This window comes from Diorhabda sublineata, chromosome 8 (assembly GCF_026230105.1).
Source record: "Diorhabda sublineata isolate icDioSubl1.1 chromosome 8, icDioSubl1.1, whole genome shotgun sequence".
Classification (NCBI taxonomy): Eukaryota; Metazoa; Arthropoda; class Insecta; order Coleoptera; family Chrysomelidae; genus Diorhabda; species Diorhabda sublineata.
The window spans coordinates 5,002,839-5,018,445 of NC_079481.1; the positions used below are offsets into that span (position 1 = coordinate 5,002,839).

The 15,607-nt window shown below is 32.8% G+C and overlaps 2 protein-coding genes across 2 annotated transcripts in view; both read left to right on the forward strand.

Moving 5' to 3' along the window:
* LOC130448378 (pyrimidodiazepine synthase-like) overlaps positions 1-15,607 on the forward strand; it is a 445,274-nt gene that overhangs the window by 115,115 nt on the left and 314,552 nt on the right. The gene's annotated exons all lie outside the window — the stretch shown is intronic.
* LOC130448370 (choline O-acetyltransferase) overlaps positions 1-15,607 on the forward strand; it is a 135,984-nt gene that overhangs the window by 107,378 nt on the left and 12,999 nt on the right. The window contains exon 3 of the mRNA XM_056785730.1: positions 8,479-8,673. The gene's annotated coding sequence lies outside the window, so the exon portion shown is untranslated. The remainder of the gene's footprint in view (positions 1-8,478; positions 8,674-15,607) is intronic.

The window sequence follows — 15,607 nt, forward strand, 5'->3', positions numbered from 1 at the left end:
AATCATGTGTAGGAGACACGGATGGTGAACTCGATAGTGCATGCGTTTCAGGATTTGTCGTGAAGAAAGTTCTCACGAAAGCCGTATTGCAGATTGGTTCCGCTGCTCAACTATCGCCAGCGTCGACAACAGAGCCCGTTTTTCAGAATTTCTGGTACGTTTTCCACAACGAGGAACGATTTAGTAGCGGCGAGCTCGGAAATTTTTGTTGAAATTCGGTAAACATAGTAATCCGTGTTCGTAAGCAAATACGACATATCAAAAACAAACCTTTCTTGAAGCGTAAACTAGTATTTTTTGATCCTTTATTTTCTTGATTGGATTCTCATACAAAAACGAAGTTTGTAACAAGCAGGAATCAATTCAACTTCCCATTAGATTATTAGAACCGGAGTGTTTGCTTTTAATAAATAAAACAATAGTAGATTATCACTTCATTGCTTTAAATTCTGCCCAGAAACATTTATTAAGAATTACACAATGACAAGGTATGTTTTGCTACTAATATAAAGCTGTGATATATATTTTACAGGGTATATGAAAAATTATATTCAATCTACAAAAAAAAGTCAATATAGTTTAATTTATTCTAAGCGGTCTTAGGTATTTCCTAGCTCTAAACTTGATGATTTAGAGGATATTTTGGAGGATATTGACTGCAGTTTGTGGTGGGAATATGAAATAAAAGGTGGTCTTTTCAATAAAACACGTGACGAAGTATCAAGATCCATAGAAATAGTAATAGAAATAGACAGTTGAATTGTACTATTGGATAAAAAAGAAAAAGCATGTTTGCCACTCTCTATCTCTCTGTACGTTCTATTAAAAAAATCTCTTCCTTTACTGTTTTCATCACTCGAAACATCGACATTATGGAGAGTCGAGAGATGATGTTGAAGTTACACTTTGACGTGGTTTTTCATCGTTAGAAAATGCAGCTTTGGTTAACATTATCACCTAAACCAGAAATATAAATAGTAATGCACAATATAATATGAGAAACAAGCACTTTATCCACAATATTGTCAAGTCAACGCAACAACAAAGTTTGTCAACGTTTCTTTATGTCAAACACGGAATGTGTACACTGTAGAAGAAAGAGTAAACCTCCTAATTGGGTGCGGTGTTGTTCGAATGATTCACGAGATGTTAATTGGTGTATCGCCCCTACAACCCTTGTTCGTTTCGTTACAATTCCCTCCTGTTTCACCCAGAGGCGGAGGCCAAGTTAAATATATCGTATTTATATAGCCTCTGTTTAAATATTTATAGATAATCTGGGGGTGTTTAGAATTCATTGCGTTAGGTTGTCAATTAGGATTACATTTGTTTTGTTTTGAATAGAAGTACCAAAAAGATGAAATAAAAGTCGAAAATAAACTCAAACTCATAAATTAGTTCTCTGTATTAGTTTGTACGCAAAATGATTCCCTAGACCGAACATGTCCAGCTACTATGGAATTTTAAACATTTGGCGAATTCGCGCGGCGCTTTGTGGGCCGCATAATTTTCACATTTTTAAAAATGACGGAACTCGTTTGATGTTGTACATATTTTTTCAAGCAGCAGACGATTCATTTACAGTATTCCTTTTTGTTCTAGAACTTCGTAGGTTTTTATTTAGGTACATAAATGATTTGTGTAAAAAATTGAATTTTCCACAGTTCTTTCAACAAGACCATTACTACGAGGATAATTCGAATTGGACGTACAATGACTAATGTTTCAAGACTGCATAGAACTCTTAAACTAAACGACTTAAAAATTAAAGGAATTCCATGATGAGCAAGCATAATTTCAAGACTTAAGATGACTTCATTAATGATTTAAAAATAGTATGAAAAATAAACTACTACTAGCAAATAAGTAACTTTGATTAAAGTTGTGAGCGCAACTTCTGTTTTTCTTTTGGGATCACCTTATGACTTTATTGTAAGACCCAGATCAGCTTTAGATTCACAAGATCGAGACCAAAACCTAATATTACAAGACTTTCGCCAAACCAAGACCAATCGAGCTTGCGGTCTTGCGGTTTTATATGCAATTTTCATTCTTTCATATATTACTAATCCAAGGGTCGGAATTTTTGTCAAAGATCAATAGATGGAATTATTCTGGTCTGAGGGTTTCAAACAGAAGATATTGGGATCTCAAAAACTATAATAGTAGGTGGAAAGCGTAGTATACATTGGATAGTTTATCTCTATTTTATTAATGAATTATTAACAAATTCATAATTCGTTTTGAGTAATATCTAACAACTATTTTCAATGGTTAATTCTGAGTTTCTATCAATTAACCATTAGATCTGCCTGAATTTAAATCCCAGTTACTTCCTTTTGCTGCTTGACCAGGAAGAGCCTATCCATACTTATCTAATGTCTAAGAAAGTTGGTGAGAGGAACGATTTTTTTTCTAGCGCATTTGTGATTTCCTGAACCATTCTATGATCCTGCTCTATTATACCATGTTTTGCTCTAAGTCAAATTGATGATCTAAAATAAGTTTTTTGTTTTCTAGATCTGGTGTTAGTCGTGATAAAAGGAGCTTTTCGCGTACCTTCGAAATTATAGGTAGTAAGCTTATTGACCTGTATGATGTTATCTGTTTTTTTTTTCCATTTTTTGGTATCATGATGATCTGCGAGACTTTTCGTTGAGCGGGATAGTGACCAGTCCTTAAAACTGCATTAAAGATCTGTTGTAGCATTTTGAGACCTTTACTTGAAAGTTTGAGTTGTTCTTAAATCTATTTTTTATTTCCGTGAGACTAAATTTTTTATCGGTAAGAGTCCTTTTGCAGAGGAGTTAACTGTCTTCGTTTTGGTGATGATAAAACAAAATAATATTGGTTTTTGTTGTAAAAACAATTTTATTCATCCTTATCTTGTCTTATTGAGGCTTCGGATCAAAAAGTTTTTATCAATCGATCAAAAGTTTTATTGTGAAATTCATTATTTTGAAAGTAACTTTCTACTCTTCCTGGAGCCCTCATGGAACTTAATACAATTTGAGAAGTTGACTTGAATCCTAAAAACTCGTAGATAACATTTAATTATAAGTTTTGGTTACCATTTCACTGTTAAAATCAATTTTAAATCTATGAAAAAGTTTCCCTATATGAGGAAGCTTAATTTGATCTTATCCTATTTTGTCACTATATTTCTAGGCGACGGTTACGAAATAAGTGATACAGAAATCAAAATCCTAAAATGAAGATAATCTTCAAATATCATTAAATATCTTCAATTTTACACAAAATCGTTAAATGACGATATCAAAAGAGTCGATTAGATGCAAATTAGAACCAGATGGACAAGTAACAAACAACGATAGTACTTTGAAATTAACATAAAAAGTTATGGAGACAGAAACATCAGAAGAGAATAACCTTTTCGATACCACTGCAGAAATGAAAATTCTCAGGAGGTACGGTACTACCAGACTCAGAAAGAAGCGTAAACATCAGACGATTGTGTGATGGGGATATCATTAAATAGCAATGGAATGAAGGTCAACCACGAAAAAGGTTGGATGACAACCTAGAGCCAGTAGAAAGGAACAGGATGGAAGATGGAAGGAGGAAGAGAAAATTATTTCTAAAATTTTTTCATAATATTGATATCATCTTTTTATTTCGTAATCTTCTATTTAGACCAGTGTCGATGATTTTTGAAACCAAAAAATAGAAGTAGATTGAAACCTATTGAATAAAGAGGAGAGTATTATAAAAATAGAAGAAAAAGTAATTTACGAGCAATCTGAGGTCGGAAACGGGGAAGATGGTGAGTTTTTAGAGTTTAAAAAAGGATTAGTTCGATTTCCGGCAAAACTAAAAGTTCTATGGAGAAAATTAGATAGAGAAATTGTAGATAATAAGAAGATCTACACCTTTTTCATTCACATTTTTTTCAATAACACAAAATTTATGGAAAAAATTTTCATCTTTTCCAAAAAAACCATTTTTTCTACGAAAGTTTTTATGTCCCAGATAAACTGCAATTTATTTGATATGAAATATTTATTTTTTCACCTTATTTTGACTCAATATTGAAAAAGCTCCCTAATTTTCAATCGAAAATTCTCCCATCCAAATATCAGTCTTCTTTAAGAAGTCGGTGAGTTTATTATTCATAGAAATCTCCACTTTCTGATGATTTGGAAAAATATTTGCCCTCTTTTCTAATAGGTTCCATCCTACTATTATTTTTATCCACTTTTTATCAACTTTAGAAGCTTCTATCTTGATCTAATTTGAATCACTTGAAAAACTATTTATTTTTAAATCGCCTCCAATAAACATCTTCTGAAAAAAGAGCAAACATTTGGTATAAGAGTAAGGACAAGACCATTTATTATACTCCTAGACCAAGTCCAATACCAAACTCAAAACTAACATGGTCTGGCTCTTTCTTCTACTAATTACCTCACTAGTATTCTTCAATTGTGAGTAGTTCCACTCATTTGGTTAGAAGAACAAAATATTATTGCGATTAGTAAGTACTAAACTATACAAATTACTTCCTTAATGATAAATATTTATATCTTTCAATCAACCCCGTATGCAATTGTGATAAACCCCACTTCTTCAACACAACCCGCGCCTCTGTCCACCCAGCTCTAGATTCTATGAATATATGGATGATTTTGAAACTGAATTACAGTAATATCAGCATGAAAGGGAATAGCAGCATGATGGCCGTTATGCCATTCGCACGAATATTACTCGCGCCCACGTGATTTCGTTACTTTTATGGAAATACAGCTTCAAAGTTTCGTATTTTGTAGCTCGGGGATATACCGTAGAATGACGAAACGTCGTAACGGTACAGCGGTAGTGAGTTGGAGTGTTATGATTAAATATGGTTATGGAAATTTGTATAAAGGGTGGGGGGAAACTTCTCATTCACATTAAAACAGTAAAATATAATGGATGAGGATGTATACCAAACCTTTAGCTGTCGGAAGTTCTACGAAGGTTTATTCGATGAAAATATAAGCTTACACCTGATATGTTCATTTTGCGAGATGGTTATAGTCAATATTTCATTTCGATTTTATGTAAATTTATTTATCATCATCTTTAATATATACATTTTCAAAAACAGTGCAGGAAATCTTTCTTTTTCCTTACTAGTTTCAACTGATTCAAATCTGGTTCTTTTCAATGCAGATTTGATTCGTAACACGTTCCAATGCGGAAATTTCAAGAAGCAGTTTTTCACACACACACACACTTTGCATACTAAAATGGTCAAATTATAAATTCCTCTAGATTCAGCATCCGCAAGAAGACTCAGCTGATGGTCTTTTCGTACATGTTGAAAACTCAAAATTTTTGACAAAAAAAACCCTACAATTAATATTTGAAACATTTTGTCATAACATGAATAGTTTCTGGTTAAATTTAATGAAATATTTTTTTTAAAATAAGAATTCGAAACCCGTCAAATCACATGGAACATATCAAAAATACATAGATAAAGTTAATTGCGAGTGGATTACGATTAATTTAAAATAGGGTGGTAATAGCCAGGGTATAATTATTACATTTTTTTTTTTTTTAGGAAAGAAAAATGAAGAAACCTGATTTTTGTTATAAATCAGTCAACTCTTATGCAAAAGACTTTTAATAGTACTCATTTCAAAGTTTTTTCTATTTGCTTTGAAAAATAACTTTTTTCTAAATATTCAGATTATTTGGTGATCCCTAAAAATTACCATCTTTGAACGAGCAAAAAGTCTGTGAAGTAAAAGTTACTTGAAATTAGTGAAGGGCAAGTTAGGACAAAAGCACTTTTCTGCACAGGGTAGATTTTGAAAAAGGTTATAAATACTACCTTCATACCAATTTTCAAGAAAACCGACGTTGATTATCAAATTTTCACGGGGAATCGGCTGGTACCTGGCCTATTAACAAATTTTGGTGTACGAATTAACTCGTTCTCCCTTTATTTCTTGAAATATGACTAAAAATAACCATGATACTTAAAAACCTGTATCTTCTTCAACAAATTTGCATGCGGTGGGGTCAATCGAACAGGTGTTTTCTTTCAAACAAGTTTTTTTTGTCACCAGGTGTTATAGATGTATATAAAAATAAAAAAATTATAGAATAAATGCATTAGATTTCCAAATTATTGTAATTCAATTGTTCGCACACGTGCAATAACAGTGATTGAATCAGAATAAATTTAAATCGTGGTATTATTGATGTGTAACTTTTTATAAATTCAATACGCAAAAATGACTATGAATAATTTTTATTATTGCGCCAGACTAGACAGTATGGCACCACACCAAGGTGATTGTGATTGTATTTGTAAATTCAAACATCTTACGACAAGAAGCTTTCTGTGTAGTGTTTGTTTGCAGCTTTATTTCGTTATTTGCTTTAAGGTAAACAGAATATTATTCCACATTAGCGGTAGACAATACAAAGGTTGATCGAAATATTTACACCAATATTTAAATTGAATACATTCCATTCATGTACTGTGTGGGTCAAAATTATGAGATGTTGCCAGCATAAATGGAAAATTATATGGATTAGAAATAGTAATCATATATGGGTCCTGTAAAAAGTCCCAGTTTCCAATTTCTCTACATTGTTGTACAAATAATTGGAAAACTATTATTGATGGAGCAATGTTCTTTATTAGGTTTTGAAGAAGTTACAAGATAAAATTGGTGGACAAAAAATACGAAAAACGAAATACTTAATTTTTTAAAATTGACTTTCGATACGGAATTTTGGACTTAAATATTTTACTAAGACATTCAAATATAATTAAGAAATCATGAAAAACTTCATTTTCGAGTTTAGTATACTTAACAAAACATAAAGTTTTGTCATTTAAAAGTAAAAGAATGTTTATTGAATTCTATAGGAAGGTTGTCTAAACTTTTATTGGAGATGTGGACACAATATAAGCTAAAAAATATATTTGTGGATGAATTGAGTGATTCTCAATCAAATATTAGATATTTTGGACGCTTAGCTTCAATTTATCAATCTAACATTGAGTAGTAGTGATAGATTTCCCTGAAAACAGAATAGGAGGAGGTAGGTACTGTGCATCATTCACGTCGTATAATAATAAAAAAAAGAATTCAAAAAAAGTTAACTAACCGTGTTTTGAGTGACGCGTTGGCTTACTTTGATGCAAAACGCATTGCATTGAACGTTTCCCAGGACTTGTTGATGTAGTTTGAGCAAAAAATGACCACATTTAGGAATATGTGTTGTTAAAATTCACGAATTGCATTTCGAATAAATTACCACCCAACTTAATTACCAGATATAACCACCGACGGTTTTTTCCTTTTCTCTAACCTAAAATTTTCACTCGTTGGGGAAATATTTTTATCAGGTGGAGGTTATCACATACATAAACGGCTATTTTCAGAAATAACATCACTGAAATAACTTTAAAACAGAGGTTCTACATAATAGAGATAATTGTGGGGAATAAATGTTTTGTTTCTTTGTTTTTTAGAAAATTCTCCTAAAACGTGGAGAAAACAACAAATTAAATTCAAATTTAGAGTGTTATTTTCAATTCATCAACTTTCACGAAATATCAACGTCCATAATGTGTATAATACCAACCTTGTTTATTTTTTTTTAATCGAAAATCCTCTACTTTATTGTTTTGTTGATACAGTTTACATTTTTTTTTAATCATTCAAAATAGGAACGGCGGAATGACAGCTACGTCTTCTGTTTACCGCTACAGCAATATTAGCATCACTCAATAAGTTATGTGACTAAGAAAAAAAACTGTTGCAGCTACAAATCGATTATATTCATCAACTTATTCTCCATCTAGAGAATCTGAATTAATTAACTGCAAGCATTTTTTTGAAATCAGCCAATAGAACTGGAGAGCCAGATCTGGACTATACTGTGGATGAGGAAGCTATTCGTTCAATTGGTGAAACTGTGGCTTTTTCTTCGATATATGAGGCCAATTTTTCTTGATTTTGCATCCAAATGATTCAATAACTTTATGAAATTTTCGATATTGATTGGCTTTCCCTTTTGGAGATGGTAGATGGACAATATTCTATGCGCATCAAAAAATAGTGAAATCATAACCTTCCCAGAAGACTGTTATGCCTTTGAACGCTTCGGACGTGATTCACCGGCTGCAGCTCAATCTGATGATGATCGTTTCGATTCCGGAATGAAGTGATGGATCCATATTCCATCCATTGTCCCATATCAACGCAAATCTCATTTATTACTTGTAAATATGACCAAACAATGTTCTGAATCATCAACTCGTCCGACATCGCCCCTTTGGATTTGAATTTATTGCGATCGCTATAACATTTTCTCAGTGCAAAACACTTTAAAAATTCGGTTGATAGTGCGTAATTTTTTTTTGTTCAAATTCAATTTGAGGAATCGTTCCCTAGTATTTCAATTGGTTCAAAAATTACTTTTACATTGACTATTATTGTTTGTTTCAAGGAAAAGCTACCTAAACTTCCACTTCCACCCCTTGAAAATACTTTGAGAAAGTATGAGAAGGCTTTGCAACCTTTGCTCAACGAGCAAGAAAAAGAACGACTTCGGAAAATCATCGAAGATTTTGGTAAGCAAGGAGGACATGGGTCTAAGCTGCAACTTTATTTAGAAAACCGAAGGGAAAAACTAGATAACTGGGTAAGTTCAAATTCAATATATGTATGTATCCAAAAGATCTATCGTGTCTCCTTTTTATGCTGTGGCTCTAAACGAACTCAGTTTTATAGCAAATTGATTAGAACAGACTCTGTTTATATAAACTAAGTTGAATAATGATGATATGACAGTGACAGAATGAATGATGGCTTGATTAGGTTGCTTAGTATCAGAAGTGCCACAAAAACTGTAGATACAACAGATATCTCGCACTAATATGAAGGTTGAATGAAAAATCTTCATTGGATATAGTCTGTAAGGTAGCCTGGACTTTTTTGGTGCGTATGGAACGGCGAACAGGAGTATCTTGTGGCTCCTGTATCGTAGACAGCGGCTACTCTTCTTGAGGTTGTTTTTCTTGGGTTGCTAGCTGCTGGAACGGCAATTAAACTGTGAGTATGACTCTCAGGAGTAGGGTTTTGAGGACGATTATGAGCAATGCCAAACACAATTGGACTTGGACGATTATCGCGTCTTTCACCAGTCTGTGTTTCATTTGAACTGCTAGGAATTGACACCCTGGACAAAAAATTGATGTTTTATTTCAGTACATGTCCAGCATCTATTTTCACCATGTAATAGCGCGAACCAAGGTATTCAGATACAACGCCAAATTACTAAGTTTCTTTATTATTGAGGGAAAGATGCAATTGGAGCGTTTCCACCACTGACAAGAAACGTTTAGGCAATGTAGCTAATGACGATATCGACTCCTTTGGCGGAAAAATAGCTTCTCATCGGTCGGTAATTTCCTTTCTAGGTAGGATTCGACTGGGAAAATTCCAGACTTCGTATGGATGACTCTATAATAGAACTTTCCTGACCAAATTTTCTTCAAAAATTGCCTCCAACTTGTGCTTGTTCGTTTGGACGCTTTGCTGTGCCAAGCCGTTCATGGCTGGTGGTCCAGGTGCGATAAGCTTTTAAAAATTTCATAAAATGTACAGTAGGATTAGGACCCGGAGGTTACAAATACCGCTGCAGTATCCGAAAAAATAATATTAGGGTATCCATGTACTCACAAAATGTCGTCCAGTAATTTGATAGTAGAACCAGAGCTCGTTGCATCCTCCTGGATCCTCACCTCCAGCAGTTTGGATTTTGCATCAATAAAAATTTGAAAATAGTTACCTTCAAACGAGCATAATCCACAATTATTCTGGGAGCATTCAAGTGATCGACGACAACTTTTGGAGGATTCTCTCTTTGTATAGTATAGTCAGCACAGCTTTTTACTAGGTGATCAATATTACGGTCAATTTTTTTTGGGTAGAGAATGGTAGCTACGACTACGATTACCAAGTTTTTCAAAAGTAGACTCCTCTTCGTCGAATATCTGGAGAAGTTTTTCACGAAACCATTCATCCTGTGAGCTTCTAATAAATTGATCCCGCAGATAAATGCTGATTGCGTCGGAAGCTAGCAACAAAATCAGTAATGGTTTGCATTTCAGTCTGGTGAGTTGATAAAAAGTAATACTGTGAGATAACAACATTTGGCTTTGGCGAAAGTATTTTTCGGTAATTTTAGACCAAAGTTTGTATACGTTTGATTATTGAATGGTTCATAAAGCCACAAACACGGTTGTTGAAATGGGTTGATCTGAAGGATTTACTCGGGTTTGTTTCTTGGATTAGTGATTTTTAACTGCTAGTTAGTACACTGAACGTAACGGTTCTTTGGATGCATCTAGCGGGAACATTGAATCTTGGGTTTGTGTGTTTACTCGGTGTTGCTTTATCCTTGTCGCTAATTTTTTTAACAAATTAATTGGAGAAGACGTTGGTTAGGTAAATAGCTAGTACTTGTAATGAAACTAAATCAAAGAATAAAAATATGACAGTGACAGAATGAATTATTGGTTGATTAGCTTGATTAGAATTATAAGTTCCATAATAACTGTGGATACAACAACTGATCTAATAATCCCACTTCTTTTAGAAAGGTCATGATGTAGGATGGATTTTTTATCACTATTTCATAACTTGTTCAGGACAATTTAGCTTATAACTCTATGTAATATAAAATTCTGATTATTTTCACTACAACTTGTCAAATAAATTGATTGATTGTCAAATATTTTGTGAATTTTCACTAAATTTAGGTTTGGAAAAACATTAATTTTGAAATCTAATTCAATCATCTTTAAAGGTGAAGGTAAACACACGAATATGGGGAAAATATCAGCGACAATGTCTCAAATTTCAATTGCCTTGAATTGCAGAATTTATTGGAAAATTCAGAAAAATTGATGAGGTTTCCCTAATTCTCCATCAACCTTCATGACTATATACTTTTCATCTACGTTCAATCTTTATTTTTTCATATCATTACTTTCTATTACAACTTCAACTATTTTTATTTGTTCAGATCTTCGTATTTATGATATAACTGGTAAATTGATAAATCTCAGTTTAATATCAGCAAACGATATCAAACGCATAACGAGCTATTAAAACCCAGACACATTTTTCAATATAGTCGTCGAGTTTGAACACACGAGACGTCCAATTAGGAAAATGTGTCCGTGTGAGTGAAGTGCGGGGCAACGAAGCGCGATCTCCTGGAATCTCCCAATCGTACTGATCTCGTTAGCTTTGGAAATTGTTTGATCACCGATTCGGAAAGTAAACGTAGTATTTCCAGTCCCTTTCTCCCTATTTACGTTCAATATTCGTAGTCTACCTTCAGAGGTCGACAACGACGAAGGTGAAGAATTGAGAAAATCGATTTAATTTCTAATGCTTGATGTTCAAAATCTCAATCAAATTGCTAAAATATTGAGATAATATCATCAGTGTATGAGAAAGGGGAATTGGGAATGTAACCTCATAATCGATGTAGAAGACAAAACAATAGAAACAAAAATAATCATTCACGGTTCCTGTTACTATCCATTCAGCATCGTACTAAAATACAATGACTGTTTGCAGTTCAAGTGGAAACGAGTCTGATAGTAAAGTAAATAAAAAAAATAGAATAGCCCAAAAAAATTTTTCAAAGAATAAATACAATTATTATTAAGAATAAAGAAAAAACAAAGGAAGGGAGAATGGATAAAGTAGAGGTTATATTTTCAGTGTTATTGAGTAAAAAAACAAATAAGAAATAACCAAAGTGAGTAAACAGAGAAAATTGAGATAGTTCTGAAGGAAACTGAGGAATTAGACAAAAAACTCAAACACATGTAACAAAAATTGAACCAATTTGATGCAAAATTGAAATTTTGGTAAAAGAAAAAAAGAATTAGAAGAAATATTAAACATTCATCTGTGTGGCGAGTTTTGAAAGTTTAAAAATTTCTTTCACCATTTTCTCGAAAATTGTATGAAGCTAAAAGAATTTCTTTGTTGGGACAGGTACCTCTGAGACCATCCTCGTAGTATGGAGAAGAAATTTCCTAAGAGCTATGAAAAAAATGAGAAACCAAAGAAAAAATATATTTTCTAAATACACCGAATGAATTTTGGCAGGATGAAACTGTTATAAGTCAAAGACAGATCAGACCATCATCAAGGCAAAAATGCTGATGTCATCAAAGAACGGTTTGAGCAAATAGTGGTTCTTATTCCTTAGAGTGTGATGATAGAAATGCGTAATGCTGGTAAGAACAGGATTTTCTCATTGACTCCCTGTTCTGTGAGAAATGAACTTAATTCTTTGTATTCTCTTCATAAAAAGAAATCCAAAAATATGAAATGGATAAAAAATCGTGGATTAATGGTGGTTTCATCACCATCATTTTGCAAATCAAGCTAGATGTGGTACACTATTTTCCAGCACCATTTCTAGTATTAACATTGATTTTGATAGCTCAAATAAACATCATGGATAATTTCCTTTTGACAAAATTTCATTTTTGATCAGTCTATCGTCTAGTTCCATCCAATTATGGGATTACATAAATTGGAAACTTTTTAATAATCAAATTATACCTTAATATTATTTTGTAACAAATGAATAACCGTGAAGCAACAAAAGAACATTTTTAACTTCGGTCTACTCCCAGGAGAGTCGTAACTAGAACTCCACAATGTAAACTAGTTCAAGAGATGCTCCGAATTCTAATCCTCGGCAATTCAAAGAGCAAACAGTAGCGCTCGTTCCCCGGGGAGATTAAAATTTATAATTGGATACACGGGGGCAAAATCCCTGACGCTTTAACTTCCGTAACTTCCAGGATTAGCCGTTCAGTTTGGCGCTGCGTTATAATTTTTTGGGTCAATATAATTAATTTGAATATCCACATCTTATATTCGATTAAACGATTGGGTGAACATAGAAATCGATTCAACCATGCCTGAATTTTGTGACCAACAAGTATGGTTTAGTATAACTCGATATCTTCGTGTTGATTTGAATCAATTTTTACAATGTCTTTATCTCCACTCATTTCCTAACTTGAGCAGCCAGACCTGATTCAATCAAAAATTTAAAATTTCGATTAAGTTCTATTATTTCAGGTTCTTGAAATTATAACATAAATACGCAAAATTTGAAAGGGTTTTAATTATTTATTTTAGAAAATCCTTAAGTGGCAACTCGTAGTGAACAATTTGAGGTGTTCTGCAATGTTTACAAAAAAACTTACATTGTAGAAAAATCTTCCATTAATTTTATCGGCTTCAAAAGAGCGTTTGAAACAAGTGTGTGAATTCCAGATAAATAATGATTCTTAAACAGCATGAATCGAAATGCAGATAGATTATTAAACAGATCTGTTGTCATTTTTCCTTCGATATTATTCTATTTTAAATTTGAACGAATACAGCCACTTAATTTTGCTGAAAAGCGTTTTTTGAGCCCCGTGGCGGCATGTGAAAGTTGTGAATACGCTATTTAAGCATTTCAAGTGGTACATTCATTTCAAACGGCAGCCGTTATGGTCCAAATTGATCTATCGAGACCATTTTTTTTGTAAAATGTGAGTTAATTACTCTACTTTTAGCTGGTGTTCTAAGAATTAACATTTAAAAAAAAATTCGTGAAATTCGCTAAAACTAAATTTCTCAAAAAACCCATCGTAAATTTTCACGAATTTTTTATATGTTTTTCAGCCTCAGTTTCACTCTATTATTACAAACTTTGGAAATAATGATGGATTTTTCTGGGGATTTGTAAATGAGTAGTGCCTGACGATTTTTATTTGTCGGATAAGCTGAGTGCCACTAAAAATGTGTCTAAATGGATTTATATATGTTTTCACGTAGAATACGATGAAGTTATTAGATAAAATCTAAATTATAAGCACTGCGAGTGAAATACATAACGTATGTGAGGATTGCATGGGTCAAAACCGACATTTTCGTTGCGGGTCCGTATTTTCCGAATGGGGAATTTTGGTTAACTTCCTTTTGGCAAAAAGGTAAAATAGGGGCTTCTGAAAAGCATATCCAAAATTAGCGCAAATTAAGGGTGGCGTTTTTAAGAAATCGAAAAGTAGTTTTTTAGTTTAGTTTTTTCGGATTTATCGGAAATTTGGTCCCTATAGGTCAATTCGACATTTTCTACCACAAGATCACAACTTACTACATTTTCCATTAATATTCTTTGGAGCATTATTTTTTCAAAATACCTTCAAACCATCAGTCCGTCATGTTTCACAATCGGGATTACACATGTATCTAACATCCGTTCTTCTTTTGACGTAAACTCTCTTCCACTCTACGTGCGTCCAATTTTCATGTTATTTAGTCTGCAACTTCTTAATTTTATTTGAATGTCTTGAAAGATGTCACTTTTCTATAAATACCAGCTTCTTTCAATCTCATGTTCACGGTATAGATACTCAATGGCAGATCCTTAGATTCATTGATCTAAGCTGCTATCTCTGAGCCCGTGAGTCTTAGAATTTTGCATCAATTCTTAACTGCGGATGAAACCTGGATCCAACAATACACTACTGAAAAAATATAACTGTCAAGTGTATTACAAAGGGTGAATTTGCACCGAAAACGGCAAAGACAGTTTCATGGACCAGAAAAGTGATTTTCTGGAAGGATGGTCATCAAAAATCGACCACATTTGATGAAAAAAAAAAAATGATTGATGATAAAGAAACGCACAATCTCACATTTCGGTGTTTCCTTACCTTAAAATTACACTCGCAGAAATAGTCCAGTGAACAAGGGTAAAAATATGGTATCACCTCAGAATTTCATCAGCATGGATTTGTGTGAAATTTTGGAATTAATTAATTTCTATTTGCCCTTCACTCGGAAATCTATCCTTTGCCAATATATGGAAATTATTCTATTTATTTTCGTTATAACTCTCTTATTTTATATATTACAAAGTTTTATAAAGTCTCATTTGAATGGTTTCTTAAAGTTCCTCAAGAAAGTTCCAATACATTTTTTTTTCGTAAAATTGTCCCTTTTCGACTTATTCACTTCTAAATTTTTCAAAATCTTCGATTCACCAAATGAATTCTACCTTTAATAAATCATAACTCGGTTTGTATTGGTTCTATAATCAAAAAAGTCTATTAATTTTTTTAAGAGCTACTTTTAAAGTTTATAAGTTATTTGTGAAAAATCGATGTTTTTATGTAACAAAATTTCAATCACGAATATGTCAAAAATTATTGATTTTCGAAAAAACTCTATAGTTTTTGCTTGGAATTTTTTTTCTATCAATTTTTGCGGTTAGTTTCAAGAAAAAATCACGCCCTAGTTGCGGTGGTATTCGGAACCAGACTATCGGCATAGACTTTGCTTTTTAAGGTATTCAATATCTACTGTTAAAATTTCAATCAAATCAATGCATCTTGATGGAAATTTAAGGTTAAAACAGTTGTTTATTGGACTAAAGAGAGATTTTCGTTAGACGGGGACGTTAACGCAAACTTAATAGCCTAATTCGAAAAGGAAAACTGCAATCATTATTTTGAAGAGTTAAAAAGAGTGTATAGACT